This window comes from Rhinopithecus bieti, unplaced genomic scaffold (genome assembly GCF_001698545.2).
Source record: "Rhinopithecus bieti isolate Rb0 unplaced genomic scaffold, ASM169854v2 scaffold_6717, whole genome shotgun sequence".
Taxonomy (NCBI): domain Eukaryota; kingdom Metazoa; phylum Chordata; class Mammalia; order Primates; family Cercopithecidae; genus Rhinopithecus; species Rhinopithecus bieti.
This window is the reverse complement of record NW_016805334.1, coordinates 803,208-826,135: the sequence shown is the minus strand read 5'-3', so window position 1 is coordinate 826,135 and position 22,928 is coordinate 803,208. Positions and strand designations below refer to the sequence as shown.

Sequence of the window (22,928 nt, the reverse complement as noted above, 5' to 3'; positions counted from 1 at the left end):
TGTGAGGGAAAAGAAGGAGTCAAAAAAAACATATAGAGTCAAATCACTTTTTCCCAAATCAACGCATCTTTACTGAGCTTTGCTGTGTGAAATATAATTTAGTACTGTCTCTGCCTTTGAGGTCCAATGTTTGTTTAAATACAGTCTAGCTGAGGAGCTATATATATAAAAGCAAGGAAAGCTCAACAACAATAAAAGGCATGACAGTTCAGTCTCAAAATAGGAAAAAAGACACAAGTAGCACATGATCAAGTGCCAAATAGCCCATGATCAAGTACCAACGTAAATGCAACCGTAAGAATTTTTTTTAAAGAATGATCACTTTACATTGTGGGCCAGGGAGGTTATAGGTGTATATAGAGAGATAAAGAATATTTGTAAAGCAAAAGGCAGGAAAACACAGAATTATTTCAAAGATTAGTAAATCAGTCCATATGGCTGGAATAGAGAATTCACATGAGAATGGCATGAATAAAAAATAGGTAGGGATCATATTTGAGGATGTCATATGTACTTACACAAAAAAAGCAATAACCACTTGTTGAGCTCACATTGCCGTACCAGTACCCATATGTCACCTGAATTCTCAGATAAGGACACAGGTGGCTTAAGGAGGTTAAGTCATTTAATGTCAGTCTAGGGATATCTAGATGCAAAAGACAGATGTGGCCCCTGACCTCTGGGGCTTAAAATCTAGTATCCACAGAGTTAGAAAGTGAATTAGCTGAATTCAAACTCTGGATTCCAAAGCCCAGGTTCATTATTCACCAATATTTCTCTGTTCCTGTTCAGCACCAAGATAGGTCAAATGTTAGAAAACTCCACTCCCTCTTCACTTCATATCCTTCAGTTGCTCTTTATGTAACATTAATGGCAGTGATTCTTGACCCAGTCTGCATCAGAGTCACCTGTGGAGCTTTTTAAAAATGTACACACACATATACACTGTGGAATACTATGCAGCTATAAAAAGGAATGAGATCATGACCTTTGCAGAGACATAGATGGAGCTGGAAGCTGTTATCCTCAGCAAACTAACACAGGAACAGAAAACCAAACACTAAATGTTCTCGCTTATAAGTAGGAGTTGAATGATGAGAACATAAGGACACATGAGGGGTAGGAGTGATGGGGGAACGACATACACTTGGGCCTTTTCAGGGAGGTGGGGAGAGAGGGAGAGCATCAGAAAGAATAGCTAATGGAGGCTGGGCTTAATACCTAGGTGAAGGATTGATCTGCACAGCAAACCACCATGGCACATGTTTACCTATGTAACAAACCTGCACATCCTGCACATGTAACCCTGAACTTAAAAAAAAGTTGCAGAAAAAAATGTACATGCTCAGGACACAGCTCCAGGGACCTGAATTGGAGCCCAGGCATCTGTATTTTTTAAATATTCCACAGGAGATCCTGATGCACAGCCAGAGTTAAGAACTTGATCAACACTCTACAGCATGTCCAAAACATGCCCCAGACTTCTTACCTAAGACCTAAACAAAACATGCACACTTCATTCTAGTCTTCTACAAGCAATCCAGATGAGTGATATAATAATGACACTAATAATAATAACATTCATACTTTTTATCGAGTGCCTACTCTGTCCCCAGGCACTGTGCTTAATGTTTTTTACACATATTTTCTGTTTTAATTCTCGCAAAATCCAAGGAGGAGAGAACTTTTAATATTCATGTTTTGAAAGTCATAAAGCTAGATAGAAGAGCTGGAATTCAAACTCAAGAGTACATTGATTCAAAATAAATGCTTTTCACAGCCACTCCACTACACTGCCTCCCAAAACAAAGGATAACCATTAATCCTCTGAATATTTGATTGAGTGCCACCTAATGCCAGGCATTGTGCCCTCAGTCACATATAGCATAAACTAATACTCAGAGACTTTAAAATAATGGCATATTTACTTGAGTTCCAATAGATTAAATTTGTCATAGAGACTATACCAAGCAGCTGAAAACAAAATGAACAACAAGCTTTGCTACCCAGCAACTTAATAAGATAAAGATTTCACTATCAGAAAATTAGGTTTTCTGGAGAAGGAAAAATGTACAAGCTATACTTGTGGAAACACTCAAATGAGACTTCTAGGAAACGGGCTTTGACATTGATTCCCATGGGTCTAGGCTCTCAGAATGTTAGTACCTCTCATCTTCATTCATTTTAAAGAGCTGAAGGCTAACCATCAGACCACCTCATTATTAATTTCAAAACTGAAACCTTACAACTCATGATTGAAGACCACCTAATTAATTTTTGGTATCAATATTTCTCAATACAGGGCTATATAACACCCAAATATCCCCCCCAAATAATGAATGTTTTTAAAAGAGCAAATCACATGTTCCTTTCTTACCTACACATTTTAAGCCATGGTTATTAATGTTTTGAGGTCCATGAGTACCACTGAAAATCTAAAGAACCTTATGAAGCATCTCAGAAAAGTGCACATCAATTTATGTACATATTCTTAGATTAAGAATGTCTCATCTGATGCACTATTTTATTTATTCCTTTTTCATTTAATTTTTAAAAATGAGGTCTGACTCTTTCAGACACTGACAGTAGCAAGCGCCTTATCCCCATGGAGCTCATCTACAGTCTAGCAATCTTGTTTATGACTACATTTTGCAATGGAGAATATGTAGAAAGCCATATTATAAATTATCAGCAACATGTACACAATGAATGCCTAGCTGTACAGGGCATGGCTAATACCTGTTGGAACACCAATTGGACACCAATTGGAACATAGTGCTAAGCAGGAGATCAAGGGACATTTGAGCCCCAGGTGATGGAGGATGAGCCCAGAGGGTGAGCAGGTTGTGATCTAGAAAATCTCGTAGTAGGTAGTAGACACTGGGCAAAAGGGGTTTGGATTCATCGGCAGGTCTCTAGTCCCTAAGAAGACCTAGGTTGGACATTAAGACAAAGCACCAGTCCCAGTGGTATGAACCAGAAAACTAAAACAGGGATTGTGGCAGTGGGTTAAGTAGAAATCCAACTTTTTCTTAGAAAGCCCAAACTACTCATTGACAGTAGAGTACAAAAAGAACTTGGTTAAATGGAAACAAGGATGACTCTGTGCTTGGAATGGGCACACGATTAGAACCAGACCTTTGACGGGCTAGCAGGGTACTGAATCTGGGATCCACTGGCCTACTGCTCCTCAGTTTCACCCAATTCCAATGCCCTAAAGGTAGAGAACTGGTGCCAGGGACTATGGTGAAGTGCAGATCTACAGGTGAAGGTCAAATGCTTAAATTCGGCAGTGGAGATTATAAATCTACAGAAAGTACGAGCCAAGTAGATCATTATAAGGAGTAAACACATTGTACAAGATATCACCCATGATCCTAAAACCTGGTAACCTCCCCCCCCCCCCCCCAAAAAAAAAAAAAAAAAAAAAAGGAAAGCTAGAATAAAATATTAGCTAAATACTTAAAAGTTTTTATCTACTGAATGTCAGACATTGTGGTATTTGGAAATTAAACAGTAGAAATTGTTGGAACACCAAGTTATCACTGTGTCACATCAGATGTTTGCAGTATAATGATCCCTTTTCTGATTAAAGCAAATTCTTCACAATAGGTAATTCTATATACTGAATTGTTTTCTCATCCTTCTCTCTGTAACAGAAATGCAGGCCTGTATTCAGTTGATGCTGAGAGTGTGGGAAAGGATAGAAAAATAACCAAGTTTTTAAAAAGTAATAAATAGTAAACAAACAACATGGCTGATGGTTCATCTAGGCTACTAGAAAAAACTCACAAAATATTTTTTCCTTCACATTTTCAGTTCCCATCATATACCAGTTCATAGCAGTTAAGTGAGTTACATGAGGAAATTAGTTATTTCTCCCATGGAAGGGCACTCTGAAATGGGGCAGAAGGTCAAGCCAGCTAAACTTAAAGAGATACCCTCTTGCTGGAGTGCTGGATATATTCTGTTTGCCTCTCCAGATCCACACCCCAACCTTCTCCATCCTACTATGTGCCCTAGAAGATAAGCTATGGGGTCTTCAGTTATGGGACACCTTGCTCTTTAAAGGATTTCCATGATGTTTGGCCACCCACCAGACATGGGAGGGAGAGAGGAGAATGTTGTGGTGATATCTACACCCCTGAAAGATCACAGCAAACTGCAGACATCCACTGCTTAACACAGATGCTGTCAGGCTGCCCTCACTACACAGCCACCTCTCTCTCCATGTTTTGGGAATCCTCCCTTCTCTTGCACCCTTGTAGCCTGCTACTACCAGCTCAAAGGATTGGAGTTCTTTGGACTTCCCTACACCCTGCCCTCCTGTGATGGTTAATATTGAGTGTCAATTTAAATGGATTGAAGGATGCAAAGTATTGTTCCTGGGTGTATCTGTGAGGGTGATGCCAAAGGTGATTAACATTTGAGTCAGTGGGCTGAGAGAGACAGACCTACCCTCAATCTGGTGGGCACCATCTAATCAGCTGGCAGCATGGCTAGAATAAAGCAGGCAGAAGAAGGTGGAAAGAGCAGACTTGCTGAGTCTTCCAGTCTTCATCTTCCTCCCATGCTGGAGGCTTCCTGCCCTTGAACATCAGACTCCAAGTTCTTCAGCTTTTGGACTCTTGTACTTACACCAGTGATTTGCCAGGGGTTATTCAACCTTTGGCCACAGACTGAAGGCACTGTCTGCTTCCCTACTTTTAGGTTTTGGGTCTGGCTTCCTTGCTCCTCAGCTTGCAGATGGCCTATTGTGGAACTTCACCTTGTGATCATGTGAGTCAATACTCCTTAATAAACTCCCTTTCATATATACACCTATCCTGTTAGTCCTGTCCCTCTAGAGAACCCTGACTAATACACATCCTTCCTGTAATTGCCCTGTTTGAGTTTGTATCTGTTTCCTGCCAGGATCCTGACTGAATATTGTCATTCCAGAGCCACCCCTCCATGGGCAGGCTATGGGGGTGATGAGGAATGAGTTGACCTTGATGGCAATTCTGTTTGGGCTGGTGGAGGAAAGCTTTAGTCCTAAGAGTGCTGAGAAGGAAGTCTTTCATTTCTACTTGGCGAAGTACCCAAGAGACAGGGCCAGAGCTCCTCTCTCCTAAATCAGCTTGACAAGTTGGGAGTGTCTGGGTATTGTGAGGAAAAAAAAGATAATCTCACCTAAACTACCATCAACTTTCCAAAACAGGGCAACCAAGAGAAAGTTCTAAAAGGCTGGAGAAGGGTTTTGAAGCATGGCTTATCCCCATTTGGACTTCTTAATGTTTTCAAAACATTTATCTTAATTTTATAATAAAATAGTTTAAACTGAAACTGTACTTCTATTCATCAGATGTTCAAAGTAATATGATGTTCCTGTAGCATACTCAAGATCCCCAAACAATTTTACTATCTCTGCAGGACATTATAACCCCTGGTATCTTCTCTTAAATTCAGTTTTGTTTTAATTTCCATCAAGTAGCCAGAGTCAAAAATATATATATAGAGAGAGTCATCTTTGGGGCTTTTTAATAGCTCTTTACTGAGCTTTGTACATGAACATGTACTCAGCACAGCAAATATCAGCCTGTGACCAATCTTGTTTCCCTTGTACTCCTCCAAGCAATTTATGTTCAATTTTTATTGAAGATAGGTATCGTAGGAAAAATTTATTTTAAAAGGTAAATGGTTACCTGCCCAGTAAGCATAAATATAAGAGATTTAACATTTTTTAAAACCCACTGGTCTTATTAATGCCATGTCTGAGGAATTTGGAAAGGCCTAGCCAACGTCAGAAATATCCAGAAATGTCAGGAACAAGCATGGGGATGAAACCGAGGATGCTCAAACCCCATCTGGAATGAAGCATCATTGCAGTCACACTTGCATTGCCATATGATAGAGGTCTTAATCAAGGCTTGTAGTGGTGTGAATAACATGGGGCAAGACTGTAAGAACAATGGGGTCAATGTTAAAGCAATGCTGCACTTCTGCTTTTGAAGAGAACATCAGCAACACCAGGGTCAGCATTCCAATGATTTAAATCACAGCAAGAGAAATTTCTTTAAATATTAAAAGAAGCACTGGCAGTAACACTGATGTATGATTATAATTCCACAAATATTTTTCTTCTATACTGTGTCAGGCAAAATAACTCAAAATTACAGGCATCTCTACTTGGCCACAGGAGTAGACAACTTCCTCTCTTTCTGTCCCCACATAAGCTTATTTCTTTTTAACTTCCAGATGTAGGAAATAGAGAATTCATCTCAACAGGAAAAGCTGCCTTTTATCAGCAAGATTTCCTCTGTCTGATCAGAAGAATAGCGGCTGAAGATACCCAGGTACCTTGAAGGAGTCAAGTTGGGATCAGGAGTGGGCATCCCCTTGTCCTGGCTGTTCACTGCCCTCTACCCTCTGTCCTTAGAAAACTGTAAGATTCCAGACACCAATTGGACCTTGGTTACTAGTAGAGGGGTCTCTCTATCTCTCTCCTCCCTCTATCTCTCTCTGGTCTCTCTCCCTTCCCCCATCCACCATGCACATACAAAATCTTAAGGCCATCTTGTTCAATCTCTCTTCTTTCTAAAAAGAGCCTTCAGACACAGCATCTGGTTGAAGTAAATTTCAGTCTTGCAGGGAGAAGGAAGTAAGCCCTTTATCAGATCTGCACATTGCAAGTTAAGGGCACCCTGCTGAAAACAAAGTGAAAGTTTATCATCATCCTCCAGAACTTCAGGAGGAGGAAAAACAACTGAGCCATGGGAGGATCTGAAATTTTATAATTTTGACTGCTTGTTACTCTCTCTAGTGGAATATGGATTTGGGCAGTAGACAGTTCTCGGGTCAGATCCTTGCCCTGACACCTGGGAGCTATGCCCTTGGGCAAGGTAACCTCTCTGAGCCTCAATTTTTTCATCTGTAGCGTGGTGATAACACCCACTACACAGAGTGGCTGTGAGTTATAATGAAATCGTGTATGCTATTGCTTCATCAAGTGTAAAATGCATACTACTGTCAGAGAGAGCTTGTAGCATTCTTCAGAATTTATATCCCGAATCCTTTGTGTGCTATGGCTTATTATTCAAGCCCCAAACATTACTCTGCAAACAATTCAGGCTCACATTGGTTACAATCCCACTATGACTGTACACAGTGTCTATTTGGGTATAATTTTCTATTGAAAGCCACAGGAAAGTGAATTCTGTTAAGTTTTAGCATAAGCTGAGATTCTCATTCCTGATTTTCTTCCCTAATAAGCTTGTATATGTCAGAAGTTGTGTGTGCTGGGGTTTTACATGCATGATCTTTATATCAAGTGTAAATAGTTTTTAAAAAGATAGAACTCTGAACTCCAAGTATGTTATATGCTTTGCCACCATTTTCCATCCTTTATCAAGAAACCAAACTGGGTTGAGAGACGTACCTAAGTCCAAAGTCAAAGGGCATATCCCCTGCTCTTCTCACTTCTTTCCTGGGAGACAGCCCTAAGTCACACTAGGAGAGCCACCATGAAATTCTACACTCCCAGCAAATACAATCAGAGTGCAACAGACGTCAAGATGAGTAATAAGGCCATTGAAGCAGCTTTATTAAATACTGCACAAGGCACTGAGAGGGAATTAACATCTGGAATGGCCTTTTATTCTCTAATGAGCATAAGTATGTCATCTCCTCTGAAACAGATAAGAAAGGAAGGGGAAAAAAACACAAAGAGGTGACTTAGACCAAGGTAATCAGAGAATCTGCTTCAACTAAAATTCAACTGCATCATCATCAAAATAAGGCCCCCCAAAATAAGAGTAACATAATCAAATCAGAACACTCATTCAAACCATTCAGAATTTCTCCCTAGGATAAAGATCCCGCCAATTCCAAACCTCTTTTTCCATTCCATGAGTCATAAACCCAGTGAGATTCCTTCCACAAGGATAAATTTCCACGTTGCCTGACTGTTGGGCCAAGTGCGTTTCGTTAGCAGATCATTCAGTCCTGAAACAAACAAACAAACCAGGCGGCCTCCACAGGCCCCTGAATGAAATAACAGTTGTTTTTCCGAGATTCTAGCCCAAGTCACAGGACAATTTTCATTGCATTTTAGCATATAGTGCAAAATCATTGAAAACAAAATCAATTTTTGTTCCTGAGAGTCTTTAGTGAATTTTTCCCTGAAATTCACTCGTATACACAATCTAAAGTTCATATCCACTACTAAGATACATGAGATCACATGCCAAGACTTTAGTAGCCAAGAATTTTTCTTGAATTAATATGGCTGATGGGAAACAAAACTTAGAAAATGTAAAATAAACTCATGAGTTATTAACAATGATGTTATCCCATGCTTTGAGAGCTCAGAAATGCATCAGAGTGAGATTAAATGTGTTAGGGGGTTTCAGAGAGTCAGTGAAAGTACATACCATAGGCCCCAGCCTACACCCTCCTCAATCTCCAAACAGACTCTTGCAACAGAGAAGAGAGTATATGGATACCCAGCTTGTTTTAGGAAAGGGACAGATTATCCATAGTCAGTGCTACTCAAAGTGCACTCTCCAATTAGTCCTGGCCATGAACTGTTACCAGTCCATGACAAATATAGAAATTGAGAGTAATCACTGAGAAATATTTATAGTAAGTTGACACTACTATAATATTTCAGTGCATAATTATGTTTTCTACTATTTCATTTTTGTTAATTTTGCCAGAGTTTTGGAAATGTAAAAACATAAACTGGCTAGGTAAAGAACCAGAGAGTTTGAGACATGCTGCCCTAGATCCCTCTTCATAGTTTTGGCTGCTCTTTGGGATCTCCTGGGAGCTTTAAAAAGTACTGATGCCTGGGTTTCAATCCCAGCGAGTCTGTTTTAACTGGTATGGAATGCAAGCTGTGCCTTGGGATTTTTTTCACTCCCAGATGTTTCTAATAAGCAGCAACTTGAGAACCACTTTTCTTATATTGGTAAGGGATAATAGAAGGCATTTAGGAGCTAGTAAACTGGAAACACACACAAAAGTAATGCTTTATCTTCTGCTACTTTGAAAATTCTTTATCTTCTGTTACTTTGAAAATTTGAAAAATATTTTCTTCAAATTAAGTTATAATTCAGTGTTTCATTATAAACAAAGCTAAAATGGGCCAGGATACTATGGTAGCCTATGATATAAGGTCATGTGAGGTATAATTTTTAGTGTAAATGTTTTATTACAATATAACATACATACATAAAAGTACATAAATCTTATGTGTACAGCTCGATGACGTTTTCATAAACACATCAATGTAACCAACAGATCAAGAAACAGATAATGCACCATATTATTTTCCCCCACGTTGTGACATCTAAAGTAGCTTCCCACTGAGAGGAAATAAAAATAATGTACTCTGCCACTATGAATATGCCATTTATCTTAGTTTACAGTAAATGTAGTAAAAATTGGAAGATTCTGAATAATAAAAACAGAAAGTGCAATGATTCTTTCTGAAAGATGACATATTGAATACAAACATCTGTATTTGCTCATTCAGGAAGTTTCACTAAAATAACAATGAATATGTTTTAAAGGAATAAATCCATAAAAATGGAAGAATCAGGAAAGAAGATAATTATAAAATTTTAGGAGCCAGAAAGTGGTAAATGACTTGTCAGGCCTGAGAAAACTGAAACCTAAATTGAGGGTAAAGTAAATGGAAATTAGTTTAATTTACTATGCAGAATTTCTCCAAGCATTGGAAATTGTGACACCAGTTACTACTGTAAATAGGGCTAAAATCAGCAGTCTTGCTTAAGCCTGTTTAAGGAATATTATGGCTTCTTAATCCCCACCCTCATTCAGCATTTGACTATACCTCCCCTCACCCTGGCAAAAGGCAGAGGTTTATTCTCCGAAGATACTCAAACAAAACTCTATAGACAACAGGCATGGTTGAACACTGAGGTGCTATACCAAAATCATGGAAGAATTGAGTGAATCTGTATACACTGCTCACTGGGGCTCCCAGGCTGCTTTCCTACTTGACTCTCAGAATGCTGCTGGTAAGCCAGGAGATTCAAAAAGCTTTCTATGAGCCAAGGGAGCAGATCTTAAGAAAACAATATCGGGGTTCCCAAGGAAAAAGCCCAGCTGTTTAACAGTACGGTCATAACAGATAAGCTCTGTTGGGAGATGATTCTCCATGAGTCTTTCCTGCATTTCCACATATCATGTGCAGGCACCGACAGCTTTTTGTTCTGAACTATCTCTTCAAGAGCCTATATAAGCAACAGGTTTAAAGGGTAGAAATAAAGTTTCCCTCATAAAACAGAAGGCAGGTTTGTTTGCTAACATCTCTCTCTGGGGGAAGCATTGGGTAGGTTTGTTTGTAGGCCGTTAGAAATGATTGGCATTTTCTAAGCTCAGGATTCCTCGACTGTGATACAAACCTACTACGCATACTGAGGATCCACCTTGGTTACCTCATATTGTCCCCGTGGAACTTGGGGAGCAAGGGAACCAACATAAACATGAAATTCCTGCTGCCTGCTGGAGTGTGAGTAATAAAGTCCTTTGAATCTGACCCAAGAGTCTCATGTCTTTTGCCAGCATCTGTGAAACTGTAGCATGCTAACTTGATAATTTGAAAGTGGTATATAATGCCAGACCCTTCATAGTTCTTGACCACTTCAGCCATTCTCACAGATTATAAACTGTTTTTGAGTCATTCACTCTAGAATACAAGCACATAAACAAGAATCACAACATATCCAAGAATACTGACTAACAATTTTGTTGTTGTTGTTGCCCAGGCTGGAGTGCAGTGGCATGATCTTGGCTCACTGCAACCTCCACCTCCCGGGTTCAAGCGATCCTCTTGCCTCAGCCCCCCAGTAGCTGGGATTACAGCCATGCGCCACCATGCCCAGCTAATTTTTGTATTTTTAGTAGAGATGGGGTTTCGCCATATTGGCCAGGCTGGTCTCATACTTCTGACCTCAGGTTATCCACCTGCCTCAGCCTCCTAAAGTGCTGGGATTATAGGCATGAGCCACCAAGCCCAGCCCATACATTTTTTTAAAAAATTTTAAAACAACTTGGAGGGAACAGACCACTCAGGAGAAGAAAACTTTTTAAAATACAGTATTAAAATCCTTAAGGAGATAAGAGAAGATATTCTATCCATAAAACAAGAATAAGATGCTATATTTTTAAGAGAAATATTCAGAAAACAAAAGAGTTATTAAAACTTTAATAAAACTTGAAGTAAAAAACTTATAGAAGAGTTTAAAAATAAAGTACAACATATAGACAAAGGGATGGAAAACAGGAGAGGAAAGGTTAGAACCTGTGTACTTCATTACAGCATTAGCCATTACATCAGAAACTATACCTCTCAAATTCATATTGCTTAAGCCAATATAAGCTGAGGTTTCTTTACTTTCTAACTGACTGTCACATTCTAACTGACTGTCAAGCAAAAGAATACACACACACACCCCTGGGGAAACTTTGGAAACCAGTACGTCTTGGTAAAGTATATACTGGTTTGTAGTCTGGAGCCACTGATAAAGATGGAAGCAGTGCCTTTATCAAATAAAATTATCTCCCCAAACCTGCCCATTTGTCATAATTTGGATGCAAATATTGAAGATACCAGTCACTATGCTATTTCCCCTCAGCAAACAACTGGATATCTCACAATATTTCTAACTCCTAACTTTCTGTATGTGAATATGAATGTCACTGAAAAAGAAAATCTATTCTGTAAGCCTTTTAGGACACATGAAAAGTTGCAATGCCAAGCAAAACCGAACTTGGGGAGAAAAGTAGGTTGTGCTACTTTGGAAATGAAAGTAGTTTTGCACATTAATATGACTTGCTGCCTTACACATCAGCATGTAGTGGCACCTGAAATATTGTCAATAATCCCACAGGAAACCTATTCTAGTGTCTTGAAAGTAAAAGTCAACTCCATCAGAGCCAGGGTCAAAATTGTCACCTCCTCAAGAATTTCATTTTTAATCAAGAAAACGTGGAGTTCTCCTTGACTACCTAGAAGCTGCTTTGCTTCTGGAAACCATGACTGAAATATTTAAATGGCATTTGGGAAGACATTTGTATCACCTTTGAGAAAAAAAGGAAGCCCATTCATAGAACAATTCAGTAAGGAGAAACTCATTCATAGCTTTTCTTACTTTATGGATATAACATGATACTTTTTTTTCATTCAAAGCTTTACAGTCAGCATTATAATGCAGCTGGAAACCACAAGTTCTTTTGGAAACACAGTTTCTCAGGAAACTAAGGATCCAGAGGGACAATGTGTCATAAAATGTCTTCTCTGTAGATCAACAATCCAAGGGTACCTAGATATACTGCAGGATATGTTTGAAGGACAATTCTGCTTGGATGACCTTAACATTGAAACGGATTCATCATTCTTTCCTTGTAGACAAAGACCACATGGATGGTTTTTGAGGGCACGTCTCAAAGATGATCTCATTGACTTGAATACTGATGAAATGATGTGACATTAATTCAACTTGCAGGATCAGGAAATCTGGTGTTTCTTGAAACATGTCCACCCTCTTCCTGCAAAAAAGCTAGTAGATCTCTAATTTCATTTGCTATCTCATATCCTTGTGAGTCAACATTTTTAGAAGGTGTTAAGACTTCCAACACATTGAAGTAAACTGGGTGTTAAAGATGAGCTGCACGTTGTCATGCCTAAGATCACTGCAAAATTTTAGCTTTTTGTTAGTCCAATAATAAGAGCTGTCTCACTAAAATTTACTTTTGAATAAAACTAAAGTTCACTTTTATTTTAACACATTTAAATTATTTCCATCTTCCAGATATTACCATTAAATTTTGCATACATTATTATGAAATGAAAAAACAGATAAAACTCAGTGGAATTATTTTATAGCCTGTACTTGTGAAGTAAATTTCCAATATAATAAACTGCATGAAAATGTTTGGTGCATATGTGCATTTGGGGGATAGGTGAGTAGTTCATAGATCAGATTTTCAAAGATTTCTGTATCTCCAACATGTTAAACATAGAAATGCTAGAAACCACTGTTATACACTGTAAAACAGTCTCTAAACTAGTATGCAATTATGATGTCAAGTCAAACATCAATTTAATCCTTAGTCACCTTGAAAACTAGCAGCTAAATTTTCAAATGTGATCTGATCCAAGCCCTAAAATGTGTGCCAGTAAGTTCCTATAAAATTGAACTTTTCAAGTTTAATGCATTAAAATCCTACCTGAGAGACATGACAAGTAAATGCAATCTGGTACTCTGGATTGGGTCTTAGAACAGAATGAGAACCTTAATTGAAAAACTGGTGAAATCCAAATAAAATCTAGAGTTTAATTAATTATAATGCACCAGTGTTGGTTTCTTCACTTTTGACAAATGTACCATGCTAATGAAAAGTGTTAACTGAGTGAGGAAGCTGAATGAGGGGTTACGGGAACTCTCTGTATTATCACTGCAACTTTTCTGAAAATTTAAAATATTCCAAATAAAAATATTACCTTGGAAAAAAGTCTATTTGACATTTTCAACAGAGCTTAATCACTCATCCAGCCAATTTTATGGAGTGCCCAGGCACTGTTCTTTGTGCTGGTCATACAGTGCTGAACAAAATAGATCCATCCCTACCTATTCTTAGGGATGTAAGAATCTAGTGTGCAGAAAAGCATTAAACAGTCACAAAAGTAAACATAAATTGCACTAGCTGCTTGTGGTAAGTGCTATAAAGGAAAAGTACATGAGATGATAGAGGCACAAAGCTGGAAAGGGCTCTTAGAGGTGGTGGCACTTAATATGAGACCTGAGGAATGTTGAGGGGCCAGACAGGTCACACCACCAGGAAGACGGGAGAGTTTGTTCATCATCTTAGACAAATGAAAGAGCCTGGAACAGGAACCAGTAAAACCAAAACATAATAAGGTCATGAAAGTGTGGTGGCAGCTAAAGAACCAGACCTTGTAAGATCTTGTAAGCTGCGTTCAGAGTTTTATAGTTTTCCAAAGAGATACAGGAGGCCACTAATGACTTTAACCAGAGGAATGGCATGATCCAATGAATGCTTCTGAAAGATTATCATGGTTGCTATACAGATGTGGACTAGAAAGGAACAAGACAAGCAGCTCCAGCTTCAAGCACTCACAATTTTCAAAAAGTTCTCAACTTCTAAGCACCTTTGTTCTAAAAAGTCTGTGGGAATAATAATGTCACTTTAGATGCAGTACTGCTTCTTCAGACCCTGTCACCACAACTCCAGCAGGGAAGCTGGTGCCTCCATAGCCTCTAGCCCACTGGATTTGGATCTGTCCTCTAGAATGCCTATAACTGAACATGGGTTTCAACAAAAACACAAAATAGATACCAAAGGCACATGACTTGGAGTTTAGTAAGATATTAGCAGGAAAAACCTGCAGGCTCTAATGCCCTTAGGGATCTCTGCTTCACAAGGCATAAAGAATTCTTATTATGTCTGGTTTTCAGTACCATGAAATCATTATTGACACCTCACTAGTGCCATCTTGGCATTAGCCTAGGTCTAAATAGAACAAATCGCAGACTGCAGGATAGTGTAATGTTCAGACTGTTTAAATATACCATGTTAAATGTCATCCTCAATTACTGTACATTGAATCTGAAAGACCTGGTGTATTGCCCTATCTGACCTAGAAAAAGAACTGTCTTCCAAACCTGATGTAACCAGTAGCACGTCAATGAAGCTTAACAAGTAGTCTGCAGTGCTAGATGGGCACTCTTTTTTTTTTTTTTTTTTGAGACGGGGTCTTGCTCTGTCACCCAGGCTGGAGTGCTGTGGCCGGATCTCAGCTCACTGCAAGCTCCACCTCCCGGGTTCACGCCATTCTCCTGCCTCAGCCTCCCGAGTAGCTGGGACTACAGGCGCCGCCACCTCGCCCGGCTAGTTTTTTGTAGTTTTTTTTAGTAGAGATGGGGTTTCACCGTGTTAGCCAGGATGGTCTCGATCTCCTGACCTCGTGATCCGCCCGTCTCGGCCTCCCAAAGTGCTAGGATTACAGGCTTGAGCCACCGCGCCCGGCCTAGATGGGCACTCTTAAACAGAATTCTCAAGGACTTATACTCTAAAGAGACACATGGATTTTCTGTTTCTAGGATTACACAGTATCTATAAGTTCATTAAATATTATCTACATTCACTCTAAGGGCTCTCAGGACCAGAAGAAAGAAAAGATGGAATCTTGATTGAAGCCTATAATTTGATATAAAAAATGCAATATTCTGTGAACCAAATAGCTATTAAGTTAACTGTCCAACCAATTGCTCTGTTTCTCTAAACTATCATCTCTTCCCTCATACAGCCAATAGGGTTACAGGAGAGGGCCTCTGGCAGCCATGATTGGGAAACTTGACCCTGCCCCAAACCACCACCATCAATAGGGTCAAGAGTGTGCATGTGACATAAATTGGGCCAAAATGTCTCTTTCCCCAGGTCTGGATTTAGAAGTAAGAGATTCTCGCTCAATCTGTCTGCTTTCTTGAATAGAGGACATGTAAACACTGGAACTGCTGGCAGTAGCTATTTTTGACCATTTGGACAAGGAAATAGAGAAAGTCAGCCTGAAACAAGAGACAAGAATGGGGAGCATGTGCCAGAGAGAAAGAGATGAAAGACAGAGGAAGAAGGCTTCCTGTTTTCCCCATAGCCCTTCAGGACCTGATTTCAGCCTACACCATCTTATCCCTCCCCTTTAAACCCATGAGAGACTCCCCGGTGTCTTTTCAACAGCTCCCATTTTGCTTAAGCCAGTTCAAGTGGAGTCTCGTGACTAGAAACCAAACAAACCATCACTAATACTCCACATCTTTCCATTTTACTTAGTCTCAAATGGCATAGAACCAGCTTGCCAAATTCTTTAAGCCAAGATCTTTGAAAGGAGAATCCAATTCCAGCCTCTCAAAGCAGATAAATGAAAATAAATGAAAAATGCTTATCCTGAAATGTTAGGTGGGAAAAAAAGCAGGACACAAAATTATGTTATAACTAAGCTACAGTTTATATTTCTCAATAAATCAAGAAGTGAAGTCCTGTATGCCTTAGGAAAGCTGGAAAAGAATTAACCAAAATAATAATACTTGTGTTAGGGTAACAAGATCATTTCCATTTTTCTTTATATTTCTCTGTGTCTTGAAGTAGTTAAATGCTTTATACTTTTAAAAAAGTATAACTCCAAAGACTATGTAGAAACATGTAAATATGTTTGTAACATAATGATATATTTTTTAAAGAAGAACATAAAATAGGCTGTCTGTTACATTTGTGGCTACATACATAGCGAAAAAAGAACTGTCTCTTTAACACTCCATGTATGAAAGGAACAATGCTACTTCCAATGGACTATTCCCGAATTAACCCTTAGCCTTCAGTTCCTCCCCACCTGTTTGCCCTCACTATCCCATCTTTACCCCATCCTACCCAAGCTATCCACGTTCAGCTGAGATTCCACTTTTCCCTGCTACCTCTCTCCCAACTTCACCCGACTTTGGTGCCTGAGTACCTGCATGCATCTGCAGACATGTAGACCCATTCTGTCATTCACTGGCTGTCAATTTGCCTCATCTCTTTTGGTTCAGCCCATTTGGAATCACCTCATCACAGATGGCTTCCAGCCCATTTTAAATAAGCTATCCCAAGAGGCAGTCCAGGTAGAACCACCCCTTTCTGTTTTAGCACCAGACAAGCCAGAAATTGGTAAAGAGTAGAAAGTAACAACCAAAAATAAAAGCCATTGTGAACTTGGACAATTTATACTTGTGTTTAAATTGCTGTAGCATAATTTTTAATAACAACAATTTAAAATACAATTGTGGGTATGACCAAAAAATGACTTACCATTTACTTACAAGCAAAAAGTGAGCATGGTTCTTTGAAGTCATAAAACTGATTCTGTTCATTTCCTCATAATTATAAGAGCTTCCATACATTGTACTGGATGTTGTTCCAGACACTCAATAAATATTATCTTACATAATCCTCCCAACTACCTGTGAGGCAACTATTATCATTCCCATTTTACAGGAACAAAACTGTTGATCTGAGAGGAGGTTAAAGAAACTATCATCAGAGTAAACAGGCAACCGACAGCATGGGAGAAAATTTTTGCAATCTATCCACATGACAAAGGGCTAATATCCAGAATCTACAAAGAACTTAAACAAATTTACAAGAAAAAACAAACAACCCCATTAAAAAGTGGGCAAAGGATATGAACAGACACTTCTCAAAAGAAGACATTTATGCAGCCAACAAACATATGAAAAAATGCTCACCATCACTGGTCATCAGAGAAATGCAAATCAAAACCACAATGAGATACCATCTCACACCAATTAGAATGGCGATCATTAAAAAGTGAGGAAACAACAGATGCTGGAGAGGATGTGGAGAAATAGGAATGCTTTCACACTGTTGGTGGGAGTGTAAATTAGCTCAACCTTTGTGGAAGACAGTGTGGCGATTCCTCAAGGATCTAGAACTAGAAATACCATTTAACCTAGCAATCCCATTACTGGGTATATGCCCAAAGGATTGTAAGTCATTCTACTATAAAGACACATGCACATGTATGTTTATTGCGGCACTATTCACATTAGCAAAGACTTGGAACCAACCCAAATGTCCATCAGTGATAGACTGGATTAAGAAAATGTGGCACATATACACCATGGAATACTATGCAGCCATCAAAAAGGATGAGTTCATGTCCTTTGCAGGGACATGGATGAAGCTGGAAACTATCATTCTCAGCAAACTATCACAAGAACAGAAAACCAAACACCACATGTTCTCACTCATAAGTGAGAGCTGAACAATGAGAACACATGGACACAGGGCAGGGAACATCACACCCCAGGGACTGTCAGGGGCTGGGGGGCTAGGGGAGGGATAGCATTAGGAGAAATACCTAATGTAGGTAATGGGTTGATGGGTGCAGCAAACCACCATGGCACATGTATAGCTATGTAACAAAATTGCACATTCTGCACATGTACCCCAGAACTTAAAGAATATTTTTAAAAATGGCTAGCAAGTAGCATAGCAGGAGTATAGACCAAGGTCTTTCTATTGCCAAAGTTTGTGGTCTTTGCATTAGAACTTGTAGCCACAAACCAGGTCTTACATAGGCTTTCAAAACAAAGTACATCTAAAATGTAATGTTAAATCCAACTATTAGCTAGTGGAAGTAGTATTTTGCATTACAAACATCCAGTTTATATGTAAATTTATATTTTAAATGCAAACTACACATCAGAATAAACACTGTAAAAACTACCACACTATCTAACATCAATAGCATACACAATGATGTTTAGTATTAACATAGATCTTATATGTTCTAATTTAAAACTATATTACAGAATACTTCTCAAAACCACATACTAATTGTACTTATTTGTTACTGTTTACAAAACACTTCCTCTCATCCATAAAGAAGCACAAATCTTACTCTCAGGATATAAACAGAAAGTGAACAAGGAAAGATATTTATTGCATTTATTTCACTAGTAATAGAGAATTTCATAACTTGTTCCAGTTAAAATGCGTAAGAGTTATACAGTATTAATATTGTACCAGGAAGATCAATACTAACAACTTCAAAAGAAGAAAGAGGAGAAATCACATTTTCTTTCTTATGATTTAGTAACTTTATTCTACTCTGTGGTTTTTAAAAAATTGCCTTTTCCTTGGCCAGGCACCGTGGCTCATGACTGTTATCCCAGCACTTTGGGAGGCCGAGGTAGGTGGATCACCTGAGGTCAGGAGTTTGAGACCAGCCTGGCCAATATGGTGAAACCCTGTCTCTACTAAAAAATACAAAAAATTAGCTGGGCATTGTGGTGCATGCCTGTAATCCCAGTTACTCGGGAGGTGGAGACAGGAGAATCACTTGAACCCGGGAGGCAGAGGTTGCAGTGAGCCAAGATCATGCCATTGCACTCTAGCGTGGGCAACACAGCAAGACTTCGTCTCAAAAACAAACAAACAAAAAATTGCCTTTTCCCCCATTGCAGCACCGAAAATCTTAAGAAGGAAGTAAGGATGCAGAAATGCAGAAGTTACAACCAGGCAGGTAAAATGATCATAGAACACCATTTAGTGTATTCTCATTCTTTAAAGTACATCTATTTGATCACTCATTGCTGGTAATTTTTTTCTTTTCTCTAATTACTACTACCATCATGTACTCTTTCTTTTCTGTGTGAAAATAATTAGCTCTCTAATTTCTTCAAATGGAACTAAATATTTCATTCGTTAGCACAATAAACTTTATTGAGCAACAGAATATACCACTTTGCCTAAGATAAAATAAATAAAGATAAATCCCCTGCTCTCCCCAAGCTCTATGGGTGAGATAGTTTTGTGCAAAGCAAAAAGCCCAAAATAGTGTGTTAAATGCTGGAGCAGAGGTGAATACACAGCATTACAGGAGCACAGAGGGAGGATTAGCCAGCCTGGGGCATTTGGGAAGCTTTACAGAGGACAGCACATTTAAACTGCACTTCTGAAGATAAATAGGAGCTTTCTGCAGGGTGATGAAGGAGACAGAGAGGGAGCACTGGGGCCAAAGTGCAATAAAGCACTGAGAAGCAAAAGAGCATGGGCACAATAATGTCATTAAAACAATGAGCTGCATGATGAGACTATGACCAGAGTGTCAGAGTGTGCGAAGACCATATGGGATATAAGAACAAAAAGAAAAGGTGGGCCAATGCAGTAGCTCACACCTGTAATCCCAGTGCTTTGGGAGGCCAAGGTGGGAGGATCACTTGAAGCCAGAAGTTTGAGACCAGCCTGGGCAACATAGCAAAACCTGATCTCTACAAAAAATAATATTAATTAATTAATTAGCTGAGTGTGATGGTGCCCACCTGTAGTCCTACTCAGGAGGCTGAGGTGGGAGGATGGCTTGGGCCTAGGAGTTTGAGGCTGCAGTAAGCTATAATCGCACCACTGTACTACCAGCCTGGGTAACAGAGTAAGACCCTATCTCTTAAAAAGGAAGGGGGCTTGGGGACAGAAAGAGAAAGAGAGAGAGCAAGAGAGAGAGAGAGAGAGAGACCAAGAGAAATAAAAGAAAAAGATGGACTAAAAATAAACTAGTGATACTTCACCAACTAGTGATTGGTGAAGTAGATTAAAGTGCTTGCATATATGGAAGACTACATGCATACACGAAAATTTAAGTTATTACAAACAATATAGACCAACGAGATAAATGTTCAGTACAAAATAAAAGCCACTTGCTGTGTCCATGGGCATAAAAAAGACTGGAAGGATATATACGAAAATGTTAACACTAATACCTTTGGTAGTGGAATTATGAGTAATTTTGTTTTAATCTCTCGTTGCTCTCTGCCTTCCAGATTTTCTGCATTAAGCATATATTAGGCAATTAGAGGATTGTGGTGTAAGGGGGAGAAATGTGTGCCAAAATAGAACAATATAAGCTGGGTTCAGATTGTGGCATGCTAAGTAATTTGAACTTTATTCCACAGAAAGTGAAAAATTACTTCACATATTTGATCAGGGGTGTGAGATGAACAGATCTGCACTGTGGGGAAGTAAATATTTTTAAGGTGTGTATGCTGGATTGGAAGGACTTGAGGCTGGGCAAAAGATGTGATGGAAGAAGGCAGTGACTGCAGGACTGGAAAGCACATTATCTGGGGTAGAACGTATAGGATTCATTAACTGATTATAGGGCAAGGTGAAAGGGCAGAAGTTGAGGATAATTCAAAGTTTCTGGCTTGGGCAACTGGTTGGATATAGACATTAGAAGCTGAAATGCATAATAAGGAGGAAAAGGCACATTTTAAGGACAGAATGATGATTTTGGTTTTATATGTGACATGCCTGGAGGACATTCAGGTAGAATACTCCAAGGGATTTTGAAATATGGGTGTGGGTTCAGAAAAAGTGGGCCTAGAAATACAGACACACCAAAGATGGTAATGCTACGGGATTAAAGGAGCTCACTCAGGGAAAGCAGACAGTGAGAGGACACAGCTGAAGCTAGAACCTTGGGAAATGCTAAGTCATAGCAGTCATCCAAGCACCCAGAGAACCAAGAAAGCCGGAAGTGGGTAGAGTTCTTTATGAAGTAGGGATGATACCAGAGCTGGTGTTAAAGTAAAAGGGAAAATATTTACTACAAATTGCAGCTCCCAATAGACAACGATCATAGAAACTGATCACTAATGGGGGATAGAAAAAAAAGGCCAACAGCCAACAGCTACAAAGGCACAGAACAAAGAGAAGCAACTGTTTACCAAAGGTGGGTGAAGACAGGTGAAGTGAATGTACTCCTTTACTGATACCTTTCCAGGGAAGGTGGGACTGTTTTGAAAGCTGTCAAAGCTGACCTACTGCATGACTATTCTAAAACAGTGATTTCAACTCTCTTTTTCACAAACAAAAAAACCAATGTCCACAGAGTGGTGTCCCAGGTCTCAGAGCCAGTTGCTGGCAGGTTTAAGGATATAATCAATTTCCAAACCATTAGGGTTTAATCCAACCATACATCAACACACTGTTTCCCTATACAAACACACAAAAAAGAATACTCACCCCAAAAATATCAATAATGGAATACAATAAAACATGAATGAATTTATCCTTTCATTTGACTTATGGAAATGAATTAAATTTCTTACAGTATACAACCCACCACCTCCTACCTTTCCAGTTAACTTCCACTAGTCTTTGATTCTACTGAGACCTCTAATTCATGGAACATACCATCTGTTCCCTGTTCCTAATTATCTAGATTTCCTCTTCTCTGCTTACCAGGTTTAAATTCTGTGATCAATCATTTTAATAATACAACTCTCTTGTATACAACTCTCTTGTCCCTATTTTTAAATATGCATTGGCTAATCTGCAACTCTGGTTATATACTTATCATTACTTGTTCCACGCCTTTGCTGTGTTAATGAATGAGCGAACATACTGGCTGATCTCACTTTAACTTTGTGACCAAAAACTTTAAATGGACCCTTAAGGCTACCAGACAACCTGAGCACACTTCTCCAGTCCATTCACTCTCCCTATTTAACTATTCGCACCTTCTCTTTCCTCCAGCCTCTATCACATCCTCCACCATCCTCATTCTCATTTGGTGACTCTCTCTTCCTGCTTGGAGAAGACTGCAGCAACCAGAAGAGAACCTCAAAAGACTCCCACCATCTCAGTTATACACTTTCCCAAACCTGCCCCACACAACTTACCCTATATCCATGTTCCTATCTAAGGCAATGTCCCTTCTCTTGTGCACTAGTTTCCATACACTATCTCTCCAACTTCATTAATTTTTCTTTCTCTATTGAATCATTCTCATTTGCATGCAAACATGCTCTTATTTCTCTAATCTTTAAAGAAAGAAAAACTTTCTTGAGCCTGCTTCCTCCATTTCTTCTCTCCCCTTTGCACAAAAATCCTTACAGAGTCATCTATACTCACAGTTTCCAATTCTTCCCTCTAACTCTCTCTTATACACATTCTTATCCATTTTATCTATCCTTATGTGCTCTTGTCAACATTCTTGTCAAGATCACCCATGACCTTCAATTGTCAAATCCAGTCGGTCTTCATGTTACTTGACCTTTCAATAGCATTGGACTCAGCTAATCTCTTCACCTTGAAACTCTTTATTTACTGGCTTCCAGTGTATTACATGTTCCTTGTTTCCCTCCTATCTCCCTGGATGCTCCTTCTTGGTATCCTTTAATGGTTTTCTTCTTCTCCTGAACCTCTTAATGTCAGAGTGTCTCAACATTCAATCCTGCCTCTTCTCTTCTCTATATGCATTCGTTCCTTGGAGGTCTCATCTAGTCTTAGGCCTTAAATACCACCCAAGTACTGGCAAATCCTTAATTTATATTTCCAAT

General features: G+C 39.1%; 1 protein-coding gene across 2 annotated transcripts in view; it reads right to left on the bottom strand.

The window, feature by feature from the left end:
* The window catches only part of SLC35F4 (solute carrier family 35 member F4), a 291,906-nt gene that overhangs the window by 264,952 nt on the left and 4,026 nt on the right, over positions 1 to 22,928 (bottom strand). The window lies entirely within an intron of this gene.